The following is a 24,116-nucleotide window of genomic DNA, read 5'->3' as shown; positions in this document are numbered from 1 at the left end:
AATTTTATTGTATTTCGACATTAATTACTACAATTTCAACATACAGCCTTCGAGGGCTATGTGAAAGTGAAACTATCGTGTTGGGTGCACAGTGATCAGACCGATGAATCCAAATCCAGTATATTTATGACATACTCGTATGCTCTGCAACAGCTGCAAGGAGAGTGCGGGACAATGCACTGGGCAGTTTGAGTTGAAACAGGTTCCCGTATCTGGACGCTCGTATGACACCCAGACAGGCACGCTGTCATTTTTCGCGTGTGTGAGACTATCCGAGGCGGCTGTCTCAAGGCAGCGACCTGGCGGGCCGATTAATTCCAGGAATGGCGTGGCAGATGGGACGCGCTTTCCCAGGGCCTTGGGCGCTGGCGTGCCGCGCCTCTAGAGCAGCCGCCCCCACTGGACGTGCGGCGGCGGCGGCGGCGGCGGCGGCGGCGGCGCGCGCAGCCCGACACTTGCCTGCCTGCAGATTGTCTGGCCGACCATCCCTCCTCTTTGTTCTTTTCTCTTCTTCTCCTCTCTTTTTCGCAAAGTTTTACAAGATAAACAGCATTGTAAGTGAAGGGCCATAGATTACTGCAGAGTGTTAAGCGTACTACACGTTGCTTCTTGCCTACGTGGAGCGTCAACATAATTAAGACCTATACAGAATAAGTTTCCCACTCCGCTGTAAAGTGAGGTCAGTTGTGAAACCTCATGCTAGATTAAAACTGTTTGTCGGTCGGGACCTTCGCAGGCAGCGCTCTTACTAACTGAGCTATCCATGCACGACCGACGATCAGTCCCCGGTAATAAAGCTTTTGCTCGCATGTCATGTGTAGCTCAACCGAGCGAAATTGATGTGCACTGTGAAATTTATGAGTAAAAAAATTATTTACATGGTATCTCAGACCTTTTAGATTAAATGGAAATAGATGATAATAGTTCCACAACCGACTGCATTGAGATGGAGAACCAATGGTCAGAAACGCATATTTATTGTTTTATGGACGTAAACAGCGTGCACCGCATAGCAACAACGTGGCTCATAGTGATTCCGCAAATTGGCGACCGCCGTATCAACGCATGCACGGCAACGGCGCATGAAGGAGTCTCTCGTACCAGGACGCAGGCACCTTGCAACCTAGCAAGCAAGTCTTCATTCCAATCCAACGATGAGGATGCTTGTTGTTCAGGTACTCACGAACATTTAACTTCGAAGTGGGCTGGAGCACCGTCGTGTTGAAAACACATCCTTTCGCGGACAACAAGGCGCACAGTCTCAAAGTACTGCACTGAGACTGGCAGTCGTCGCTTTGAACAGTTACTATGAGCTCCGTTACTGTGTGATCTGAAGTTTTCTCGGCGGACAGAAATCTTGAAAATTTCTCGGGTATTCAGCCGGGTAGCGTCGTCCAAACGGCGCGATATTTCGTCAAGCCGACCTCTTCCCATCTTCAGGCGTTCTTGGAGTCTCCAAAAACGCCTGAGATGGGAAGAAGTCCGCTTGACGGAATATCGCGCCTTTTGGACGGCGCTACCCGGCTGAATACCCGAGAAATTTTCAAGAGCTACGTTGCTGCTATGCGATGTGCCCTGTGTATATCCATAACATATTCCTATCTCAATATAATCGGTTGTGCATCTATTATTACCTGTTTTAATAGGACTCAAAAGGTTTGCGACACCCCCTATGTTTCTTTGTATGAGCGTCACGTAGGTTATTTTTACGCTTTTAATTGGAACATTGGAATACACCGCTTGATTATTATTTACCGGAAAAATAGATTTTCTTAAGTCTCAGACTTGTAACAAGAGAACTAACTACAGAAACAATTTCAACTCGCAGTTCCGTGTTTGTCATTGTTGAAACTAGGAGCCGAATTATGAAATCGAAAGTTCGTCTTTGTGCTAAGCAAGATAAAGAGAGCCAGCAGGTAATTTATATCTTCGGTAAAAGGTCAGTTGAGCACCACGGTTCTTGTTGCAGGTTTTCATCACTTTATCTTAAGCCAATTCTTTCCACTTTAGAACACTTGATGTATAAATGCGATATTCAATAATTTGCAAACGTCAGTATGTCGACTATGTTTTTCGATTCGAGTGTCAATCATACTGCAGCACTTTTCTGACTGAGCTCTAACTGGTCCGCTCAGGTGATCAATGAACTCCCGACACTTTCGAATGTCTTGTTAGACTTGATACCACTCCCATAGGAACATAGTTACGCTAGAGATCTGACAACAAGCTCTCCACTGTTAACAGAAGTGTTATAAGGTACGACTCGATAATCCCTCCTCCTAAATAGTCTACGAAAAAAATAAGAGACCAATCAGAGTAGAAGGAAAACTGAGAGAAGCATATATCGTTTTTGCAATAACTCTGTAACTAAAAATACAGCCTACATGTGACTGTGACAACAGCACCCAGTTATAACGTCCAACGTTAACTGTTCTGTACAACCATAGCTTGGAAATGTTCTCCTTTATTATTTTACTCAAGTTCACCGCTACTTTCGCGAGATGTCAAAGTTTCACTGCCTCATTTAATCATCACAAAACCCACAGCTGCTCATTATATTTAACAGATCTGGGAATCTGGCTGGAAATGTCACAACCTAGATGGTTAACTAGAACAATCGCAGTTGATTAATTGCACGAATTCGTTCCATCTCTTTAAATCAATTAATGTGAATGCCGAAATGGTTTCTTTGAAGCAGCCATGCACAATTTCCGATGACTTTCTTGTCCAGCCCGATATTATGGTTGGTCTCTAATGAAGTCATAGCCGATAGGAAGTTCTTGTCTGTTTACTGTTACACTAATCAATTTCGGTCATAAAGTCATTTTCCACTGGTGTTACATGTGCCCAGGATAAATGTATGCCGCACGATATTCAAACGGTGGGTCGATCCTGAGTACAAGCAAGATGCACGGCAATACGACGTTGAAAAGCTGACGAGTCATGATTGCATAAACACATTGTCTGAAGAAGGTGTAAACGCTAGAAAACCAAAGTTGCAGGTTTCTGCTCTCGTATGTATGCTGCCTTCATGTCGCCATTAACAGATATATGAAGACCATTCTAAGAACACTACTTCCTTCAGTTCAACCGCTTACGTTCTCCGCTTTGCAATATAATTTGGCAGATGAATCAGATAATGAAACTTTCTCTCAGTCCTAAGCATCGCCTCAGGTAATTGCAGTTTTCCCGCCTAATTTGTTCACTAGGCATATCATTAAAGTGCAGTTATGACAGTTATAGGTGAAAGACAGATTACAGTACCGCTATGCACATGAAAGGACGTTGCCTTATAGTCCCATGGTTAAGCTAAATGTTTCATAATAATTTATTACATCACGATCGGTTTTAGATATACAATAATCTCCGCACTACTGGTTTCGACAAGTACTTGTCATCTTCAGATGTGGTTAATCCACTAAAAATCTTTGTACAGTTATATAAACAAATAAAGTTAGGCACTTAAAACATCAAGAAGGCATTTAACATTTCAATGAACATACACCATATCGTCACTTGATAAAAGAGTGTTTCTTAAGTGTATGCTCACAGCTCATTTTTGTAAAACCAAGTACGAAAAAAAAGAAAAACAAAAACGGCGAGAGTAAAATAAAAAGAAAAGGTATGTGCAACAGGAATAGAGAAAGCAAATCAACGAACTGGACGGAAAATGTAGGTACAGTGACATACACAAAAACTACCCACAAACATTATTACAAAAATAAACACATTTCTCCACGATTATTTTGCGGATGAAGTGCTGCCAAAACGATAAAAGGCATAAAATCAAATCGACCTGTAAAAATCTATCTCCATAATAATGTAATTTCAGGTGAGCAACCGAAAGAAATGAAAGAAAATGTAATTTTATACTTTTTTACTCTAAAATAGAACAACTGGCATGAACTTTTACAGAAATAAACGGAGACCCGTAGAAAATGATGCATGAATGTCGAAACGTGTATGGGTAAAAAAAATACATTTTGTTTTGCACAAGACGAAGTTTAAAAAACCCAAATTCAATTCGCAAACAAGGAAAAAACGTCAACAGGAGATTCAAACCCGACCAAGATGACTGTATTACACAAAGACTTACAGACGTCGCATGCTTCAGATTGGCAATATGACACTTAAAACAACAGCTATGTGTTGTAGGGTCGTTTTGCAGCACGACACTGACGAAGAGAACACGGCAAGTGCCATTAGTCGATCTTCCAGGAACTTCACTCAGTGGAAGAGGAGTCAAAATAAGCGAACACGTTATTCAACTTATCAGTAGGTATTCGATCCTTCCTGAAAAACGACGGTCAAAGTTTTCAAGGTACAATGCGAGCGTTTTACCTCACGATCTCTTCAGACGAAATGGTGGCTCAGCAAGTAAGCGTTGCGGCTTTTTACTTTTGTGCCCTACATTGGAAACACGATTATTACTTTTACCTTTGTTTTTAATTTATATGCCCATGTCCGTAGAAGATTACTGCACGAATGTTTCTTTTCAAATTACGGGATACAAGCGCGTTATATTAATTGTAAAATTACAACTGGATTTCACAATAAGTGTCATACATTTATTAGGTAATACATATGTGTGTGTGTGTGTGTGTGTGTGTGTGTGTGTGTGTGTGTGTGTGTGTATAATACGTTAAAGGGCTACAATCTATTTAAATTCTCATATTTTGATATTTCATTCTCAATCAACTCTTATATTAATTCTTATATTTTATTCATATGTTTATTCTTCAAGAAGATTTGGTGCATTCCTTTGCCTTGGATAGTAACGATCGAAGAAACATTTGAAATACAGGTGTTACAAACTCTACAAGCAACTTGCGGAGCGAGGTTTGCCACAGTGACATTTTCTTCGTATGAATCTCATTCGGAAAAGAAACCTCGTTAACATTGCTGAAGATTTAGTGCTTTGTCAATAATTTCGCGGAAAACAGTGCATAATGGATCACTTTTCCGAAAACTGGCCTTTGAAATTGATTATGAATCAAGATACACTAGAGGAATTTCACCGAAAACTATTTCAAATAATTTCTCAATCTTGTTTTTAAATTCATTCATATGACATACAATTAGTAGACGAAAAAGGACAACAGTATATCAATATATACTGGAAAATATTCATGTAGCAATCTTCTACAGACATGGATATGTAAACGAAAAACAAAAATAAAAGTAATAATCGTGCTTCGAACGTGGGGTGCAAACTTAGGAACCTGTGACGCTAACCACTGTCCCAGCATTTCGGCCGAGGATATCGCCCGGTAAAAGGCACATAAATTACCTCGGAAATACCTCGAAAATTTTGACCGTCGTTTTACCTGAAACCATCGAGTGCATAAGGATAACCCGAAACACGGGTTGGCCTATTTTGACCCCTCTTCCAATGAGCGAAGTTTCAGGGAAATCCGGTTATGGCACTTGTGTTATCCTCGTGAGAGTCAACGACAGCACTGAGACCGCGGCCTTCCATTCGCCGCAGGCCAGCCCCGGCTGTGAACGCCCTGTCAGCCACTGGCACGGACACCCAGGTGTGGCGCCTGGCCGGCCGCAAATAGCTACGCACGTGGAATTAGTCGCGAGAAAGCCTATCCCAGAGAAACGGCGCCGCCAAGGCTTGCCAACTGGCCGCCGCATCAGCCGCTCATTTCGTATTCACCCGCGTCCTGCGCCCCCTTCGACACGCTCTGTCTGCATGTCTCAAGTACTTTACCACTGCCGTGGCGCGTTTACAAATTTGGCGGTGTCATTCACATTTACGGACAGTCACTGCCAGTTCAGTCCTTCAGTTCTTTTTATTTATTCTCCATACCTAACTTTCGAATCAGTTTTGGCAGCGAAAAATCTGTATCTTTTCGAGACAGATACCACATCTCCGGATCAGCCTCTGAACAGAGCCCGTTACGACCGATTAACACGAGCGCCCAGTTTCCAGAAAGAGCATTCCACACTGCGGCGGAGTGTACGAGGGATAGTCAAAAAGTAAATCAAATCGTTCTCTGCATTTAAAGGGTAATAATGTTAACTTGGTACAAAGCAATGCCCCAACATATGCAACAGTAGTCGGGTAGTGCAGACGTTTCCACTGTGATCAAACAAGTTTGAGAGACGAAGAACGAAATGACTGATTATCTCTCCGTCAAGAACCGAAAATGAATAAACTGGAGGCCTTGGTTCTCGAAGTCCGACGTATCAAAATCGAAGCAACAGTGGAAAAAGTGAAGATCAGTCATGGATCAATTTTCATCATCGTGCATAGCAGTCTGATCATGACAAGAGTGCGAGTATGTACGCATGCCAACGTTTTTTAGAGAAATTTTTAAAGGTGCTGAGGAAGGTAGAATGAGGCAGATGGTATCCCACTTTTCAGTCACATTTCTTCAAATAAACAGCAATATTTCGCATTTTTGTGCTCCATTAGGAGCATTTTTCCACTGGTTCCCACATTTTCCCTGCCACAGCAGGGCACGTAACTCATAGGAAAATAAATATCTTTGTCAGTAAAATTTAGATGGTTTACTTATTTGCAACTGAAATAACGCAAAACTAATTTTAACCTCAGACCGGATTTTACGTAAAAAAAAATGTGCTTCAGTACTACATCATGGGGTTCACAGATGATAATGGAGACACTTTACACCTTATTTCTTCGTGATACGTCACTTTATAAACTACGTTTTCGCCTCACGCAGGAATGGATGAAGACATGAAGAAAATTTTCAATGTTGTTCGAGACCGGGATCTTGGGAATATATCGTAAAAATTGCAAGCATTTGCTGTGAATAGCCGTCTTGGAATCCGCGGCTCGGTTTTGGTACCCAAAAACCCTGTTTCTCTCGGGAACGAATAAAGATTTTTGAAAATGGGAATATAGTACTACAGATAAATGCCTACAGAATATAAAGTTAAAATTTGAGCAATTTGCTGCGGTTATTTATTTATATATTCGCTACTGGCGGCAAGCAAACGGTGAAAAACGTTTTTTCGGGTTTTCTCAGGAACCATCCATGAACTAAATGTTGCCTCCACAAACCCATTACCGTAGATCACATCTAATGCAAAATGAACCAACCCATTTGCCTAAGCTGGAGGAAGTGCGTAGTATTCAATCTGTGAACCTGTTCTGTAGGATAGTTACACTACGGTCGCAGGTTCGAATCCTGCCTCGGGCATAGATGTGTGTGATTTCCTTAGGTTAGTTAGGTTTAAGTAGTTCTAAGTTCTAGGGGACTGATGACCTCAGATGTTAAGTCCCATAGTGCTCAGAGCCATTTGAACCATTTTGATAGTTACATTAAGACGATGCTTGTGTTGGGTATACAATGAAGTATGGGCCCCGGAAAAATCCTGTTTTGGAACATATTGGTAGCACATGCTGTAGCATGCGTACCGATTTACTGACAACATTGAGGAAGCAAGGAAGGAAGTTTTAGAGTTTAACATCCCGTCGACAGCGCGGTCATTAGAGACGGAGCACAAGCTGGGATTACGCAAGGAATGGGAAGGAAATCGGCCGTGCCCTTTACAAAGAAACCACCCCGCCATTTGAATGGAGTGATACAGAGAAAGCATGGAAAACCTACATCTGGATGACCAGACTGAGATTTGAACCATCGTCCTCCTGAATGCGAGTCCGGTGTGCTAACCAATGTGCCACTTCTCTCGATGACAATATAGAGTTCAGCAACATTTGAACCTGGCTGTAATGCAGTGGTCCACCGTATGTTACATCACATACCATGGGCTTCCGGATACAAATGCGCGTTGTTCGTGGTTGGCACACTTACTTCCTGTACTGTTAGGAATGGTTCCCGATGAACCCTCTTGATGACTGAGCCATCGCAGTGTAACTCCAGCTCTGTCACCTGTTTTGAGACAAGATCAACTTAAATTCATCTATCAAACAAGAGTGATCTGAAGAGTATTTGTAACACACGGGCAGGGATGTCTCTAGTTTCCCAGTGTGTTTTTTTTTAATTGTCCATTCTATCAACTGTCAGCAAATAATTAATTTCTATCGTCACTGCATATCCTTACGTTTACAATAACATTTATACCGAGCAAATCACTAAGCAGAGAGTACTTTTGATTTCAGCACGCGTTAATCGTTGTACTCACAAACAGAGGGTGGAAATGTTGCTTTAATGCTTTCTCGTACAAGTTATTAGCAGCGTAATTTCATTTCATGGTCACTACGAGAGCGATACGGACCGGACTAAAGAACAGACGAAGAATCGGGTGATAAAAATCGATTACTAGCAAATAGGTTTTCCATTTATATTTAGTGTCTAATTTTGTTAGCCAGCTTTTACTCTCCCCCCGAAGTAAACAAGCGTGGAACTATTTAGACTGCAGTGTTTATCTAACCTTGTTATCGTTTGTACTTTTTTGCTATTACCACTGCGTATTAATATTATCTGCTGTCAGCTTATACGTGACCTGTGATATTTAATCATTATATACAACACTTACACATGAAACTGGCTTCCTGAAATGAACACCGAACGGCAAAAAAGAAAAATAATGTATTATTTCCACTTCGTTGCAATTTCTAGATACAATGAGGTGACAAAAGTCATGGGATACCTCCTAATACCGTATCGGACCTCCTTTTGCCGGTATAGTGCAGCAACTCGACGTGGCATAGTCTCAACAAGTGGTTGGAAGTCCTCTGCAGAAATATTGAACCTTGCTACCTCTGCAGCCGTCCATAATCGCGAATAAGTTGCCGATGCAAGTTTTTGTGCATGAACTGACCTCTCAATTATGTCCCGTAAATGTTCGCTGGGATTCATGTCGGGCCATTTGGATGGCCAAATCATTCACTCGAACTGACCAGAATTTTCTTCGAACCAATCGTTAACAATTGTGGTCCGGTGACATGACAACGTCTCCAAATGGACAAACATAGCCATTTTCAGTCAATGATCGGTTCAGTTGGATCAGAGAGTCCAGTCCGTTCCATGTAAACGTAGCACACACCATTATGGAGCCATCAACAGCTTGCACAGCGCCTTGTTGACAACTTGGGTCCATGACTTCGTGGGGTCTGCGCCATACTCGGACCCTACAATCTGCTCTTACCAACTGAAATGGGGACTCATGTGACGAGGCCACGGTCTTCAAGTCGTCAAGGATCCAACCGGCACGGTCACTGCAGGCGATGTCATGCTGTTAGGATAGGCACTCGCGTCGGTCGTCTGCTGTCATAGCTCATTAACGCCAAATTTCTTCGCACCATTTAACGGATACGTTTCACGTACGCCACACGTTCAGTTCTGAGGTCATTTCACGTAGTGTTGCTTGTCTGTTGGCACTCACAACTCTACGCAAACGCCACTGCTTTCGGTCGTTGACTGAAGACCGTCGGCCACTGCGTTGTCCATGGTAAGAGTTAATGCCTGAATTGTGGTATTCTGGGCACACACTTGACACTGTGGACCTCGGGAGTATTGAATTCCCTAACAATTTCCGAAATGCAACGTCCCATGCGTTTAGCTCCAGTTACCGTTTTGCGTTCAAAGTCTGTCAGTTCCTGTCGTGCGGCCATATCCACGTCGGAAACCTTTTCACATGAATCACCTGAGAACAAATGACAGCTACGCCAAGGCACTGACCTTTCATATCTCGTATACGCGATACTATCGCCATCTGTACATATGCATATCATTATCCATAACTTTCTCACCTCATTGTATTTGGACCTGGGAGACAAACTCTGATTTTCGGCCACGAAACAAGCCTGCATAAAAGTAGATTAGTGTCTATCAAACAGTAAGGGAAGCTCAAATTTCACTGTTCAGCCTAAAATTGTTTTGAAAGCTGCACAGAGAAGACGTAACGGCATCTCTGAAATTTCCCATAACCATTCGCACTTTTTTCTTACAATTTGACCTTCTAATAATTTGACCTTCTACAGAGATAAAACTATGCGGTAAAGACTAACGCGAAAAGTAGTGATTTCAAAAACAAAAAAGAACGATTATGTGTGCGCGGCTACTTGCAAGCAGTAGCAGAAAAACGACTGCCATTTGCCACTTGCGGCTGCCGTAATTCTATCTCTGAGTAACGGTAGACCGGTTGGCTGTGTCGGTTCATAGGTAACTGTTTTCCGATCGCATGCAATCGGTCGAAAAATTGCTACCACAGCGAAAATAGTATTTCAACGCCTCACTGTGCGTCAGACGTTGCTAAGATTTCTGTGTGAACGGTACAATGCAGCAAAACGAAAAGGAGGCCTTACTCAGCGACTATTACACTACGGCTCCCCCTCAGGTTTGTCAACGCGTTCTCTACTCCATACATTAGATTCCAAACAGTATGAATCCGTTGCCCTGTTTAGGAAATGTCTTACACACATTTGCGACCACTAAATTACTTCAGCTCTCAGCTAAACACGAATTCATGTTCACCAATAACAGCTTCAGGAATATCACTAAAGTCTTATGGGTTCAAGGATGCCATCAGTCTTTGTACAGGACTTAAAAAACTGAACCGCTCACAAAAGTAAGCGCAAAATACTGTGTAGCACCGAGAAATTCCTCTTCTGCTTCGCAATTTCACAACAGGATTCTTTGCTCCTGTATACGTTAACGTCGGACCTTTACTGAGAACTGGCGTGATTTTGGGCGCCAAGATCTCATCGTTTAGCGTTTGTGATTACTTGAGACTTCCCTACTATGGCCCGATTCACCTGGGGCCACTAACAAGCGCTTTTCAGAAGCGCTTCTGCTAACGAAGCGTTCACACATGCAACGCCACCGCGCTATTGTGGAGCTCAATGACAGACTATGGCCACCGCTGGAGGAACACTGCATCTGATAGCGGCCTTCTCACGGCGTCACTCGGTGGCACTGCTGACCGGCCTCGGTGTAAAGCCGCATGTTCACAACAGGCTCGTGACTTATTAGGATTGCAGTTCACTGTTATTTGGTAGTACTGTCGTGTATGTTATGGTTCAAATGGTTCAAATGGCTCTGAGCACTATGGGACTTAACATCTATGGTCATCAGTCCCCTAGAACTTAGAACTACTTAAACCTAACTAACATAAGGACAGCACACAACACCCAGCCATCACGAGGCAGAGAAAATCACTGACCCCGCCGGGAATCGAACCCGGGAACCCGGGCGTGGGAAGCGAGAACGCTACCGCACGACCACGAGATGCGGGCTGTATGTTATGTCGTATATGTCATACTGTAGGCTAGAGTGGTAGTCAATACGGAAGATTTCACCTATGAAGCTGAAAAATACCCATCGATATGCAGCGTGGAGTGTGAGGAAGACTCAGACAAACCACAGAAAAAGTTTTTACAGGACGTTGAAGACAAACGTGAGTGTTCCCATATTTCTTTCCGCTTGTGGTAGGTCTGTTGACATGTCGTGGAACACACAAGTACTCAGACTGTCTTCAATCTGTATCTGCCTCGATCAATAACAAAACTGTGCGACTGACAGCACGTTCTTCTAATATCTTCAGCAAATTATGGAGACACATTCGAAGGCCGATCAAATTTCTGAACTCTTTATTTAACAAAATGCCAATAATACATTCAACATATCTTCCAGCCTTGCTGAGATTGTATCTGAAAACACTTTGAAAAGAAACTGTCTCCGTATTAGTGCAGTATGAAAAATAACACACCGAAACCTTAATCACCAACGACTACAATAGAAAAGTAATCACAGCCATCATAGAGCTGCCGCTTCGAGGAAGTTTAGTTTCATTGTCAATTAACTTCTTATGAAGTAATCAATTCTTGAACACGGATCAATCTGGCGATTTTCTATTTGTTCCAGCATCAGTGAACATGAGTCTGTGGTGGATATCATACACGACCAGCAATAATATCGAGAAAATATTTTTGTCGTTATAATAAAGCGGTCCAAAGTCACCTGCCTTGATGACACGTATATTTTTACCATTTGTACCCGCCACAGAGTGGATAAATTGACTGCCTTTTCAGTATACCTGTAACTATTGTTCCTTCGAGAACCTATGGCACCCAGGATTTACTTTTAAATTACCTCTTTTTTATTTCCTTATTCAGTAAGAGAAATAAAAGGGAGGCATCCTGCTCATCAGACTCCGTGACAGAACGGAAACACGGCGTCGCTGCAGCAGCGGCAGATCAAAGCGGCGCAGCGCGAAGACAAAGGAGCCGCTTGCCTTTCAGGTAGCGCCGCGCCGCGCAGAGCCGTGTGAAGAAGAGTCCGTGAGCTGCAGAGAGGCGCTTCCCTCTGGCTCTTGTGAAGCCGCCCACGACATTTCAGATGAACACAGTCGCGGTACCTCCAAAAGCCTGCCACCCCTCCTATGCCAAAACAAGTACATCTCTAATTTGACCGTAGACAGTATTTAGACACTCATAAACACGGACAACCAACACATTTCAATGGACTGTTAAAACATACCTCTTAAATTGTAGACACTGCACAGTAAATTATTATTTAAACTCCCTCTACGCCCGAACAGATCTTGGAAGGCCCAGCGGTATGGACCGACCGCCGTGTCATCCTTTGCCGACTGTAGTCATCAGATGCGGATGTAGAGCTGAGCACACGGCTCTCCCAGTTGTTGTCAGTTTATGTGACATGGTGCCGCTGCTGCTCGGTCAAGTAGCATCACAGGCCGATAGGTCAACAGCGAATGGTTGCCCGGATGGTCATCCATCCAAGTGTCAAAACACGTCCGACGTTGTTTAACTTCAGTTATCTGACGGGAATGGGTGTATCCACCGTTGACAAAGGATTACTGAGATAATAGGTAGAAAGTAACATAAATGAACAACAAAACCCTTCCATTTCATGGAAAAGGCAACAGGAAACTTCCACTAAAGATTGAATGTGGAACTGTTTCACATACATTTTCATTCATATACCTGCCATTAGAATTGGACATTAACGCAAATATAGAAAAAAACTACGAAACTTCAAAAGGCATTCAGAATCACATGGAACAAACAAAAAAGTAATATCACGCTATGCCAAACTGCAACATTACAGGAGACTTGTCTTATGGGAAGCTCTACATGCATTAGACAGAACGCCTGGCGGGAACTCTAAAGATGCAGAAGTTAAAAAAAACAGGAGCGGAAAGTTCCGAAGAAAATACATGGCCCCAAACGAAAATATTGAATCTAGATGGAAAAAAGGAGATCTGATTTCTCCACGCAACTTGTTAAGTTCACTATACAGTACGCGCAAGACACATTTGAAATTCTGCAGTCATCTTTACAGAATTGACAATAATTGACTCAAGAAAAGACTATTCAACGTTGTATTTATTCGTAGCAGATCAAAATCAGCATGTTAGATGAAACTAGGGAAGATTAAGAAGACATGAAGATAACGGAAGAAAACATAATAAATTGTCCAGCTTTTGGAAATCTAGCAACGGAATGCAGATTCACAGAGAAGCTTAAGAAGAAGACAGCCAAGTAATGTTCAGAATAAAGGAAGAAATCAGATAATAAATTAATGGAGGAATTCGTTATGGAGGAATGCTAAATTACGAGTTTTTCAGAGGGGCAAATAGACAGAATGTAATAGAACTGCAAGGATATAGTCATGAAAGGTGTGTGTGTGTGTGTGTGTGTGTGTGTGTGTGTGTGTGTGTGTGTGTTTGTGTGTGTGTGTGTTGTCACTAGTGAGAGATATTACTGACTATTTTTAGGCATTATCAGCTAACGTGATTGAGAATATGTCTAATGCATACTATATTAGTAATTATATGGTGTATATGCGAGTCTTGTTAACCTTTAACTATATTTTGCTGCTAACTTTTGTCTTCGTTTTATTGCTGTATTACGAGGACACGTCAAATGTCATGTAAATGAGTAAACAACTTACTGAGTAAATAAAAGGTTTATAGAACAAGAGATGGTGGAGTTAGTGTAGCGTCCTTCTCCGTCACGCAGTTCTCGGAAGCGCTGCGAGTGCTTGTCCTTCGCCTGTCGAAACTCAGCACAAGAGAGGGATCAGCGCGCAGGTTCCAAGGCGACCTTCAGTCGGCTGCTGTTATGTAACGCACCTGCAGCGCTTTCTCTGCAAATTCCGTTACGGCCTCAGTCTGCGTAGTTTTTCTATTGAAAAATAAAATAAAAGTGAAAACTCTATCTCACATTGATTTCCTAGGTATTATTAGTGGGGTGCTAGTATGGCATCACTCCTAAATTGGTAACGGTAGGTTCTCCGTATTACAATGTAGCAATGCATTCGTTGTATTGAAACCTTTGTACAAGTTAAGGCATTGTGGGCAATGGGGGCTTCATGTGTATTATTTACCAGTCTTGAGTCTCAGCAGTTTGTTTAAGCAACGTAACGAAGAGCTGCAAGGTTCGCCACATGTGTGTTTGGTCAGCTCGAGAGCCTTACAGAGACTCTCAACAAGCTTCAGTTATAGACCCTACAAGGACTCCGTTGTGGATCATAAAAGTTAATACCGAAACCGGACGGTCCAGGTCTAACACAGAGAATTGTCTTCCTGTAATACTTACCGCATACACTTCACGTAATAACCACGAAGAGCGTTCGGTCACTTACTATTTCCGTGCGTACCACGCGCATAGAATAAATAGGTGCCACATGTACGGGTGCACTATGTCCCAGCAGACACACACTGTTCACTGACTTCCCGGGCGACATACGTAGATGCAGATCTTGCCCCGTCTCGGTCGCTGCTCTTTTCTATCTAAAGAAGGTATCTGGAATAGCTTTACGTCCAGAAAAAAATTCTAACATTCACGAATGTGGCAGAATCTTACATATGCTTTATCTACCTGAACGAGGCAACACAGTCCGCTGTATAGAGTACCGACCGGATTTCACTTGTACATACAAACCCAGTTCTTCAGATGTCAATCAGAAACTCATTGTAATCAAATACATTGCTTGAAAAAAAGTGAAGCACGAGAAGAGTAAGAGCAAACGAAATAAAACTACAAAGGTGGCAATATGGGTACACTTATCAGTCCGACGTTGCACGATCTCTGGCCTGTATGAATGGACTGATTCAGTTGGAAAAGATGCCTAAAAGCCGCTGTATCCTCTCCTGAGGCAAGCTGGCCCACAGCCGATGTAACCTGTCCTTGATATCCTGTATACTGGCAGTGGAACAGAGTTGACGTCCGAGCTGTTCCCACCCTTGTTCTATCGGGGACAGATATGTAGTTCTTGCTAGCCACGGACGTACCTCCATATCACGAAAACAGTTCATAGAGGCACGTGCCATCTGTAGACGAGCACTGTCATGTTGAAAAATTGCACGAGAATACTGTCGCACGAGAAGTAACACCTGACAACGTAGGATGTCCGTGACATGCCGTTCTGCCGTCAGGTACCCTCAATCGTGGTCTGAAGCCATATCTAATGGTTTCCCACTCGGTGACGCCTGGAGTAACACCGCTGTGCCTCTCCATGTCGCCGGTATACGCAGCAACGATGATCATCCGGAGTAGTGAAGAAACGCGATCCATCGCTGAACGCAGTGCGAAGCCATTCATCAACACTCCATGCTTCCCTGTCGTGGCACTACTCCAAACGCACCCGTTTGTGTCGTGGTGCTGACGGTAACCTACGCATTCAGTTGTCCGGCTGCCGCTAGTCTCCGACCAGTGTTCAGGGATGACACAGAATTTTGTAGGGAGTCCATCGCTTGTTCTCGGATGGCAGGCGCAAATGTGAAGAACGGGTTACGATGTCCTTGGAGCACACTACAGCTATCCTTCCGTGTGGTGGTCGGATATGGTCGGCCGGAACCTTGACGACGAGTACGTTCCCATGCGGTCCATTATAGAGCCGCTGCCACATCCGAATGCCTTACTAATCTGGATATTGTACGATTCTGGCACCCAGCCTAATGGAGACCAATAATGAGGCCCCTTTCAAACACTGTCAGGTGCTGTGGCGCTGTCTCAACGCGCACGTCTTTTCCGTGTCCTTCATAGTAGTCACTCAACATCTGAAGCTATTCACGCCCCCTGGACACCCTACCATGTCTGACAACAACACTAAACACGAACAACACTAATAAGACACCGGTGCCGTTCAACCTCACCCAGATAATAGTAACTGTAGTCACTTACATACTCACCATTAGTACAATTGTACAAAGTTACATTCACATCCAACCATGTCTTCTGGACGATTCAATTTTTCTTTTTGACAGAGTAATTCTTTTCATGTGGACTTCATCGTGGCCAAATTCTGGTGCACTACGTAAGAATATATTTCTTGGTTCCATCGGCACCGTGCTAGACATCATCACCGTTCGTCGGTCTGTGTTGAGATGATACTTTACACTGCTCTTCACAAATCGGCAGTGCAGCCACTACAGCGAATGTTGCGTATAGTTCTCCTATCGCACCCAATTTCTGATCATTTCGTCGATATTCAGAACCCCTCCTAGGACAAGAGATTGGTTAATCAGTCATAAAAGTACGCTCTGCACGGTACTGTCACCAATAAATATAATCATAAAATATTAGTGTATTTAAATCACGTTGTTATTTGTTACTTGCAGTAGGCTTCGCAGCTAGTTCTGCACGTGTAAAAAATTTATTTCTTGGATCAGGAGTGGTTACTTCAGGTCCTTGACCTCTAATGTTTCTTATATTAGTTTGTCACACTTCATACTAACCACAATTTAGCAGTTCTGAGCTATTACGAAGACACATAATTCTACTTTAAACCAAACGAATTCAATACTTTATCTACATTAACGTTCTTAACTGAACGCTTTTTTATCCGTGCGACCACGAATACCACTTAGATAATGCTTATTGAAGTAAATAAGTTTCTTTGTACCGTTTAATCGACTTTATACATTTCTCAAACCTTATTCAACCCCAAAACTACGCTTTACTACCGGAACTTTGCTATGGAGAACAGCACATCGCACAACACTAATAGCTGCAAAACCTTTTCATAATTGTCGACTCCAATAGCCCATGTTTGCAGTTTGCTCCTCAACTTGTCTCTGCCCAAAATCCGGAGAAAGAAAGGAGGCGTCATGGAAGAAATGGGTGGGGGAAGGGGTTCTCTAGGAAGGAGGCGTCATGGAAGGAATGGTTGGGAGAAGGGGTTCTCTAGGAGCAGGAAATACAAGCTATCTCTTTTTCCTTTTATTATTCCATACTTCCATTTCTATTATAAAGTTGATCTGCGGTTACGTTTTTTGTTTACGTGGATATGAAACGAAATAAAAGCACATTGTCGTATTTGACGAAATTCCAACTCGATTCATGAGTCGTTGTTAATCAAACGAGAGTCGTAAAAAAGGCGTAGGAATTGCTGCATATAATGACATCTTTAAACGACTGACGACGTAAAAATTTCAGAAAAGGCAGATCCTCATAAACAGTCACCCACTTAAGAGAACAAAAGGCAGAAAGTGACTTGGAGCTAAAACGTGGACGTGATCTAGAGAGGCGTGGAATGGTGCACTTACTATCGTAATGGACGCTGATGTTAACCTTTGTGAGAAAAACAAATTATATGACTGATTGGGACTCGAACCGATACCCAGCCTTCACTTTTCAGTGTATTCCTCGACTTATCCCTTGAGGCGTACTCGCACTGAGTAAGCCTAACGATGTTTTTTGAAAGCCTGCAACTGTCATATCTGAGTAGGCCCCTGGTGTGTGTGTGTGTGTGTGTGTGTGTGTGTGTGTGAGTGAGTGTGTGTGTGTGTGTGTGCGTGCGTCACAGTACACGATTACTTTCTACAGTGTCTACCTGTGCGTGCGTGCGTCACAGTACACGATTCCTTTCTACAGTGTTTACCTCGCTGATAACCTACAACGCAACTAAGTCGAACTGGACATCAGGTACACACAATGTTCCTAACAGGGATGTTTCTGGTGATTGTTGACTATTTTTGTCCGATAAGTACATACTTTTTTCCGCATTACGGAGAATAGTAGTAGCCACAGTTGACACATTAGAAGAAAAAGTTACTTTTATTATTCACAATTTATGTTTCCATTTGGTAAAAAAGTTGTTTAATATGCGCCCCCAAATATTTCATGTTGAATCGCCCAGTAACATAAAATATCTGACTGGTACGAAACCAAGTTGTAAATCTAATCTCAAATCGTTTCTTCTGATGTATTTCTTCTATTCTACAGGTGACTACAACAATTAAAACGTCGTGGCAGTGGTAATACGGAGGACGTGTGTGTACACATCTCTCCTATGTTTCATTGGTAACTAAGGTTGATATCCTCATTTTATTAAATTCAAGTCACTGGGATGTGTAAATGGCCAGCATATAACCTTACACAGAAGCACATCGGATACGGATAGTCTGACAACTGACTACTTCCGATTCTCGTCGACATACGGTTGGTTTGTTTGTGGGGCGCTCAACTGCGCGGTTATCAGTCGACATACGGAACTTGGAAATAACTGCGTCATCATTTTTAATGCTCTACAACAACAAAAATCCTCTACTGTGCTACCCAGAACATCATTCGGTGCAGTGTTGAGCCAACAAGTGGATCCGCTTAAAACATAACGTCATTTGGTTGCTTTCGTGAAACATTATTTTCGTATTTGTGCACCAAACACACATCAGCTGAGTGACCTCATCCGATATTTTTGTACGAAAGAGAGGGAACTTCCCAACAGTAGTTAAACAGGTTCTTGAGTGAAAACTCATGTATGGGAGAAGGTAGAACCGGTTAAAAAGTCTTGCCGTGCACTTGGCTAAAAGCATATCGTGCTACATGCTTCAGGACTTACATCATCACTCTTCCTAGGCGGGCGTACAAAAATAAAATCCGTGCATCTATATTGGCAGAGTGTAGCAACGTAATCGCTACTGTCATCATCAATCAATGATAATTAAGGGCCATTTTCATACTTTTACACGCATTCAGCAGTAGGCGTCAGCGCATCTCCTTCTTGTTTCCTGATGTCATACACGCAGTTGCTATTAGGTCATACATAGTCTGAAGAACAGTAATACGGAGTATTTACTTTCGTAATTTTTTTTATTGTAAACATTCTTGACGATCACACTACAGGCGATAGTTTCGTAAAAATGGAAACGAGCACAGAAACATAAATGAACTACCTACATATTCATATTTTCCGTTATACTCCTTCATTCATTTCAGCGTAAACAACAGCATTGTGATTTGCAAAGAACATACCTGTGATACCAGATAGTGGAATCAGATACATGCAGACCCACAAATGCTCTGTATTTTCCCCAGCCTTACTGCGAAAGGCTCTGTATGCAGCCCACAATATTTAAGTTTTACGTATGTCACAGCCCATGAAGGCGCAATACCCACAGTGCAGAGGCCAGCCTGCTGCCCACTACCTCCCTGGTGATGTTCTTTATATTTCCGTCTGGTGAACTTCAGTTGTAGATGAAGTTGGTGTCTTTCCCTAAAGGAAGTTTTGATCACTGAATTTTAACACCCAGTGCGAACAGACGATATGGTGGATTTTTTAAATGTTTCCTTCTCTAAATTTCCGTTGCAGCTTACTTTTGAAGGACTCACTAGTCCTTTTAAGCTGCATGCCTCGTCGTCACGCACTTCACTTGCAACGCAGCAATCGCTCTATTGTAATCCAAAGTCTTGAAAAATCTTAATAAGCTGAGTTCTAAATAGATGTTAGTCGTTAACGACAGCATTACCCTAAGAATAAGTATATGCCGTATATTTTGTATTGATTTATTTGGTTTATTTACTTTTGTATGCAGTAATAGGTAATAACAGATGATATGCACAATTCAGAAGAAATACTGTGTAATTCTGACATAAGACAATGAAAACTGTACAGAAGCCGTTTATTAAATAATCTTGAAATAGTTTTTATACCCAGTTACACTTAGTTTCTCGTGCGATCACATCAGATTCATTAGAGACAGAGTATCAGAATATTCTTTCTGAGTGAACGGTTCTGGTCTTCAGTGTAAGTGATTTTCGGATCTAGAGAAAAGCAAAATGTGGCTGGGTGGACATGATTTCGAACCATGTTTCTTCTGTACATATTTCAGGTGTCTTAACTACCTATACAACGATAGGAAAGCCGCGCGGAGTGGCCGCGCGGTTTGAGGCGTCATGTCACGGCCTGCTCGGCCCCTCCCGCCGGAGGTTCGAGTCCTCCCTCGGGCATGGGTGTGTGTATGTTGTTATTAGCAAAAGTTAGTTTAAGTAGTGTGTAAGTCTAGGGACCGATGACCTAAGTAGTTTGGTCCCTTAGGAATTCCACACACACAAAAATAGGAAAATCGCTTTGCGTATCAAATGGTTCAAATGGCTCTGAGCACTATGGGACTTACCATCGGAGGTCATCAGTCCCCTAGAACTTAGAACTACGTAAACCTAACCAACCTAAGGACATCACACACATCCATGCCCGAGGCAGGATTCGAACCTGCGACCGTAGCAGTCGCGCGGTCCCGGACTGAAGCGCCTAGAACCGCTCGGCCACCGCGGCCGGCCTTTGCATATCATTAAACAGTGTTACATGTCTAAACAGGACAGTTATAGACTCATGCATGAGCTCTGGAAGAAAGAAAGCAGATTAGAGATTAACGTTTGGTTGACAACAAAGTCATTGGAGAGGGAGCAGACGCTCGGGTTGGGGAAGGAGGTCGGACGTGTGTTTCCCGAAGGAAACATCCTGGCGTTTGTGTCAAGCGATTTAGGGGAACAAATCAACGAAAATTGTATACCTGGTTGGCCGGACGGGGATTTTAACCGCCGTCGCCCCGACTGTGAGTTCATGTAGCACTGCGCCGCCTTTCCCAACATGAGCTGTCGAGACACTGCAGAAGGCCTCTATGATCTAAGGACGAGCTGTTTCTGTTGGCGGGATGCCAACTTTATGCCCTCTGAGTGTCAGAGTGACCGCACGAAGAATAAACATAATCGCACCTAACGATAGACTAGGCGCTAACAACCTCGACAACAAGTGGCACTGGTTCAAATGGTTGAAATGGCTCTGAGCACTATGGGACTTAACATCTGAGGTCATCAGTCCCCTGGAACTTAGAACTACTTAAACCTAACTAACCTAAGGACATCACACACATCCATGCCCGAGGCGGGATTCGAACCTGCGACCGTAGCGGTCGCGCGACAAGTGGCACTAATAACTAAAGACCATGGTGCAGCCCTCACACTCCTTCTTCGCTGTGGATGATATGTGAACAGTGTGAGAGATCTCTGTCGGTGACTGCGTTTAATGTTTTTGCAACGCATTTTGCCTAGTCCTTGACAAGCAAGGTACGGAAGGGAGGAAGTGGGTGAAATCGTAGACCAGGTTATAGTTTGCCCCTACGACTCGCAAGTTTTTCGTCACGTATATCCACTTCGTGAGACAGTGTGGAGATTTTTATGTGAGAAGCGTTCAATATGTAATGTAACACTGTTTTCTGAGAACGGGTTGGTTTTCTTCAGGATTCCAATACACCATATTATATCCCATTCTTCTGGCTACTAAACACTATTTCTCCGTTCAATGGGGCACTCTTAAGCCGCCTTACTGGCAGAGTCGGTATGCCCGCATAGTACCATTCCACTGTTCGACGTTGGAACCAACGTCTTGCTGCATCAATAGCCTCCACATCATTCACATACTGCCTCCCGCGGAGTGCATCCTCCATTGGGCCAAACAAGTTGGTAGGTGTGAAATCCGGGTTGTAGTGTGGACGTGAAGAAAAGCCCAATGAAGCTTTGTGAGCTCCTCTCGAGTGCGCAGACTTGTGTGAGGCCCTCCGTTGTCGTGGAGAATGAGAAGCTCGTGAGCATTTTTGTGGCCACGAATACGCTGAAGTCGTCTCTGCTATTTCCTGAGGATAGTACAATACATTTCAGAGATGATCGTTGCACCATGAGGGAGGAAATCAAACAGAATAAACCCCTTTAAAATTCCAGATTATCGTCGCCATGGCGTCACCAGCTGAAGGTGAAGCTTTGAATTTTTTCTCCAGAGGAGAGATCGTGTGGCGCCACCGGACTGCCTTTTTGTTTCCAGTTCGAAGTGATGAACCCGTGTTTCACCGCCCGTGACGACGTTCGACAAAAAAATTGTCGCGATCAGCCTCTTAATGCATAACCAGATGGATCTTCGTCGCTCTTTATGGTCTTCCGTTAGGTATCCCAACAGGTGGACGAGTATGTCAGCATTACCAACAGAGGCGTCCGGTAGAGCAGCGAGGTGCCTGACTGTGATCCGTCGATAATCTAGAATGGGAGTGTTCGCACACTCCAACATTGCACGAGTTACAACTGTGTGCGGGCGGCCGATACGCGGGAGCTCGAGCAGCTCTGCGCGACCTCGTTGCGATCATGACAGACGCCTCGTCCAATGACTCACCGTGCTTTTGTTCACTTCCACGCCTCCTTAGACATTCTTCAAATACGTGCGATGCTATGATTTGACGCTGAAAGAAACTCAGTGACAGCTCTCTGCTTCGAACGCACCTGAGTTACAGCAGCCCTTTTGAAAGCTAGGAATGGCGCCGCCACGTATCGGAGCTTCATAATACTACAGGGTGAAAAGTATTTAAACGGACAAACTCTGGGACGTTGTAGGAGACATCAAAACAAATATTTTCCCCTGAAGTCATTTTTTCCTATGAGGAGTATTTAAACCGGTAGAGGAAGATTTCTCTGGCGGCAAATTAATTAAACCAATGAACACTTTTCCATTTTTTTATGACAAAGAGACAACAACTAGTTAGCAGATACGGCCCAATTAAACAGTCCCCAACAACACCGACCCACACATTAACGAAGAACCGCACTTGATGAGGGCAAGTAACTGCGGCATGTGGGTTATCCTCACTCTAAACATGCGAATTGTGCATGTTGAAGACTCCATCACCCCCGAACGTTGTTTAATCGGTAAACAACACAGAGGCTGGAAATGTAGGATGCGTTTCACACTGTTCCGGATACCACTGCGAAAACTGTGCTCTGGGTGGATAATCAACTGGTTCCAGGTTGTGGACACGCTGTAAGTGAAATGAACGTAACAATTGCTCTCAAAGGACTGTTCTTACATTCGTCTGATTCGTCCCCACGTTACGTGCAATTGAACGAGTGCTGATTGAAAGATTCAGCTCCACATGCTGCAAGACAGCTTCCTCAACTTGCAGCGTTCTCAACGTGCGACGGCGTCCCTGTCCAGGTAAACTGCAAAATGACCCGACCTCATGCAGACGTTGGTACACAGCAGCAAAGGTCGTATGATGCGGGATACGGCGATTAGGATATTGTTGATAAACCCGCTGTGCAGCTCGTCCGTTGTGGTGAGGTACGTAGTACGCACCAACCATATCAGTGTACTCACTCCAGGTGTTTCGCTACATTAGTAAACAGAGACAATGCACTACTACACTGGTGGACAGCAGTTGCCTACAACTGAAGAGCGTAATACGCCCTCTAACAACTGAAGATCGTAATACCGCCTCTAACAACTGAAGAGCTTAATACGGCCTCCACCGGTTTAAATAATCCTCATAGGAAAAAATGACATTAGGGAAAAATATTTGTTTCGATGTCCCCTACAACCTCCCAGAGTTTGTCGGTTTAAATACTTTTCACCCTGTAGGTCTGAAGTGAGAATGTGCCACAAGGTCTAACAACAAATTACGCCGAGAAAAAAAAATGTTTTACGTTACTTAATGTGTTACATTTATCTTCGGAGAGCAGAGGTCATCACTAACTGTTAACCACCACCTTTTCCTTCTTCTGCTTACCAACTCGTTGCGCCAACATTTGATGCATGTCTGTAGCCGAGTTCCATCACTAAAATTTTACTACTTTCGTGATGGGGGCATATCATGTAGCGTCGCTTAGGTACATAATGTTATGACTTATTCCGGCTCGCTAGGACTGACGTGAGTCATGGGTTCTTCTCCCTTTGATGCGTATTAACCGTGGAAGCTAAGTCACGACATTGCGAACGCAGCCATACCCCGGGCACGTGTCCCTCACGATGTAACTGTGCGTTGCGTGGTTTGTGGTGACGCGTGCTGACACGTAATGCGCTGGTCCACTGGCTGTGGCCGGCAGTGCAGGCTCGAATTCGAGGGAAGGCGGGGCCGGCCAGCTGCGCTGTGCCTTGTGCTGCTGATAG

General features: G+C 43.5%; 1 protein-coding gene across 1 annotated transcript in view; it reads left to right on the top strand.

Annotated features, from left to right (window-relative positions):
* LOC126236342 (ATP-binding cassette sub-family C member 4-like) overlaps nt 1-24,116 on the top strand; it is a 296,791-nt gene that overhangs the window by 108,897 nt on the left and 163,778 nt on the right. The gene's annotated exons all lie outside the window — the stretch shown is intronic.

The sequence above is a fragment of the Schistocerca nitens genome, chromosome 2 (assembly GCF_023898315.1).
Source record: "Schistocerca nitens isolate TAMUIC-IGC-003100 chromosome 2, iqSchNite1.1, whole genome shotgun sequence".
Classification (NCBI taxonomy): Eukaryota; Metazoa; Arthropoda; class Insecta; order Orthoptera; family Acrididae; genus Schistocerca; species Schistocerca nitens.
Note: the sequence above shows the minus strand (reverse complement) of the source record. Positions and strands in the feature narration are given on the sequence as shown.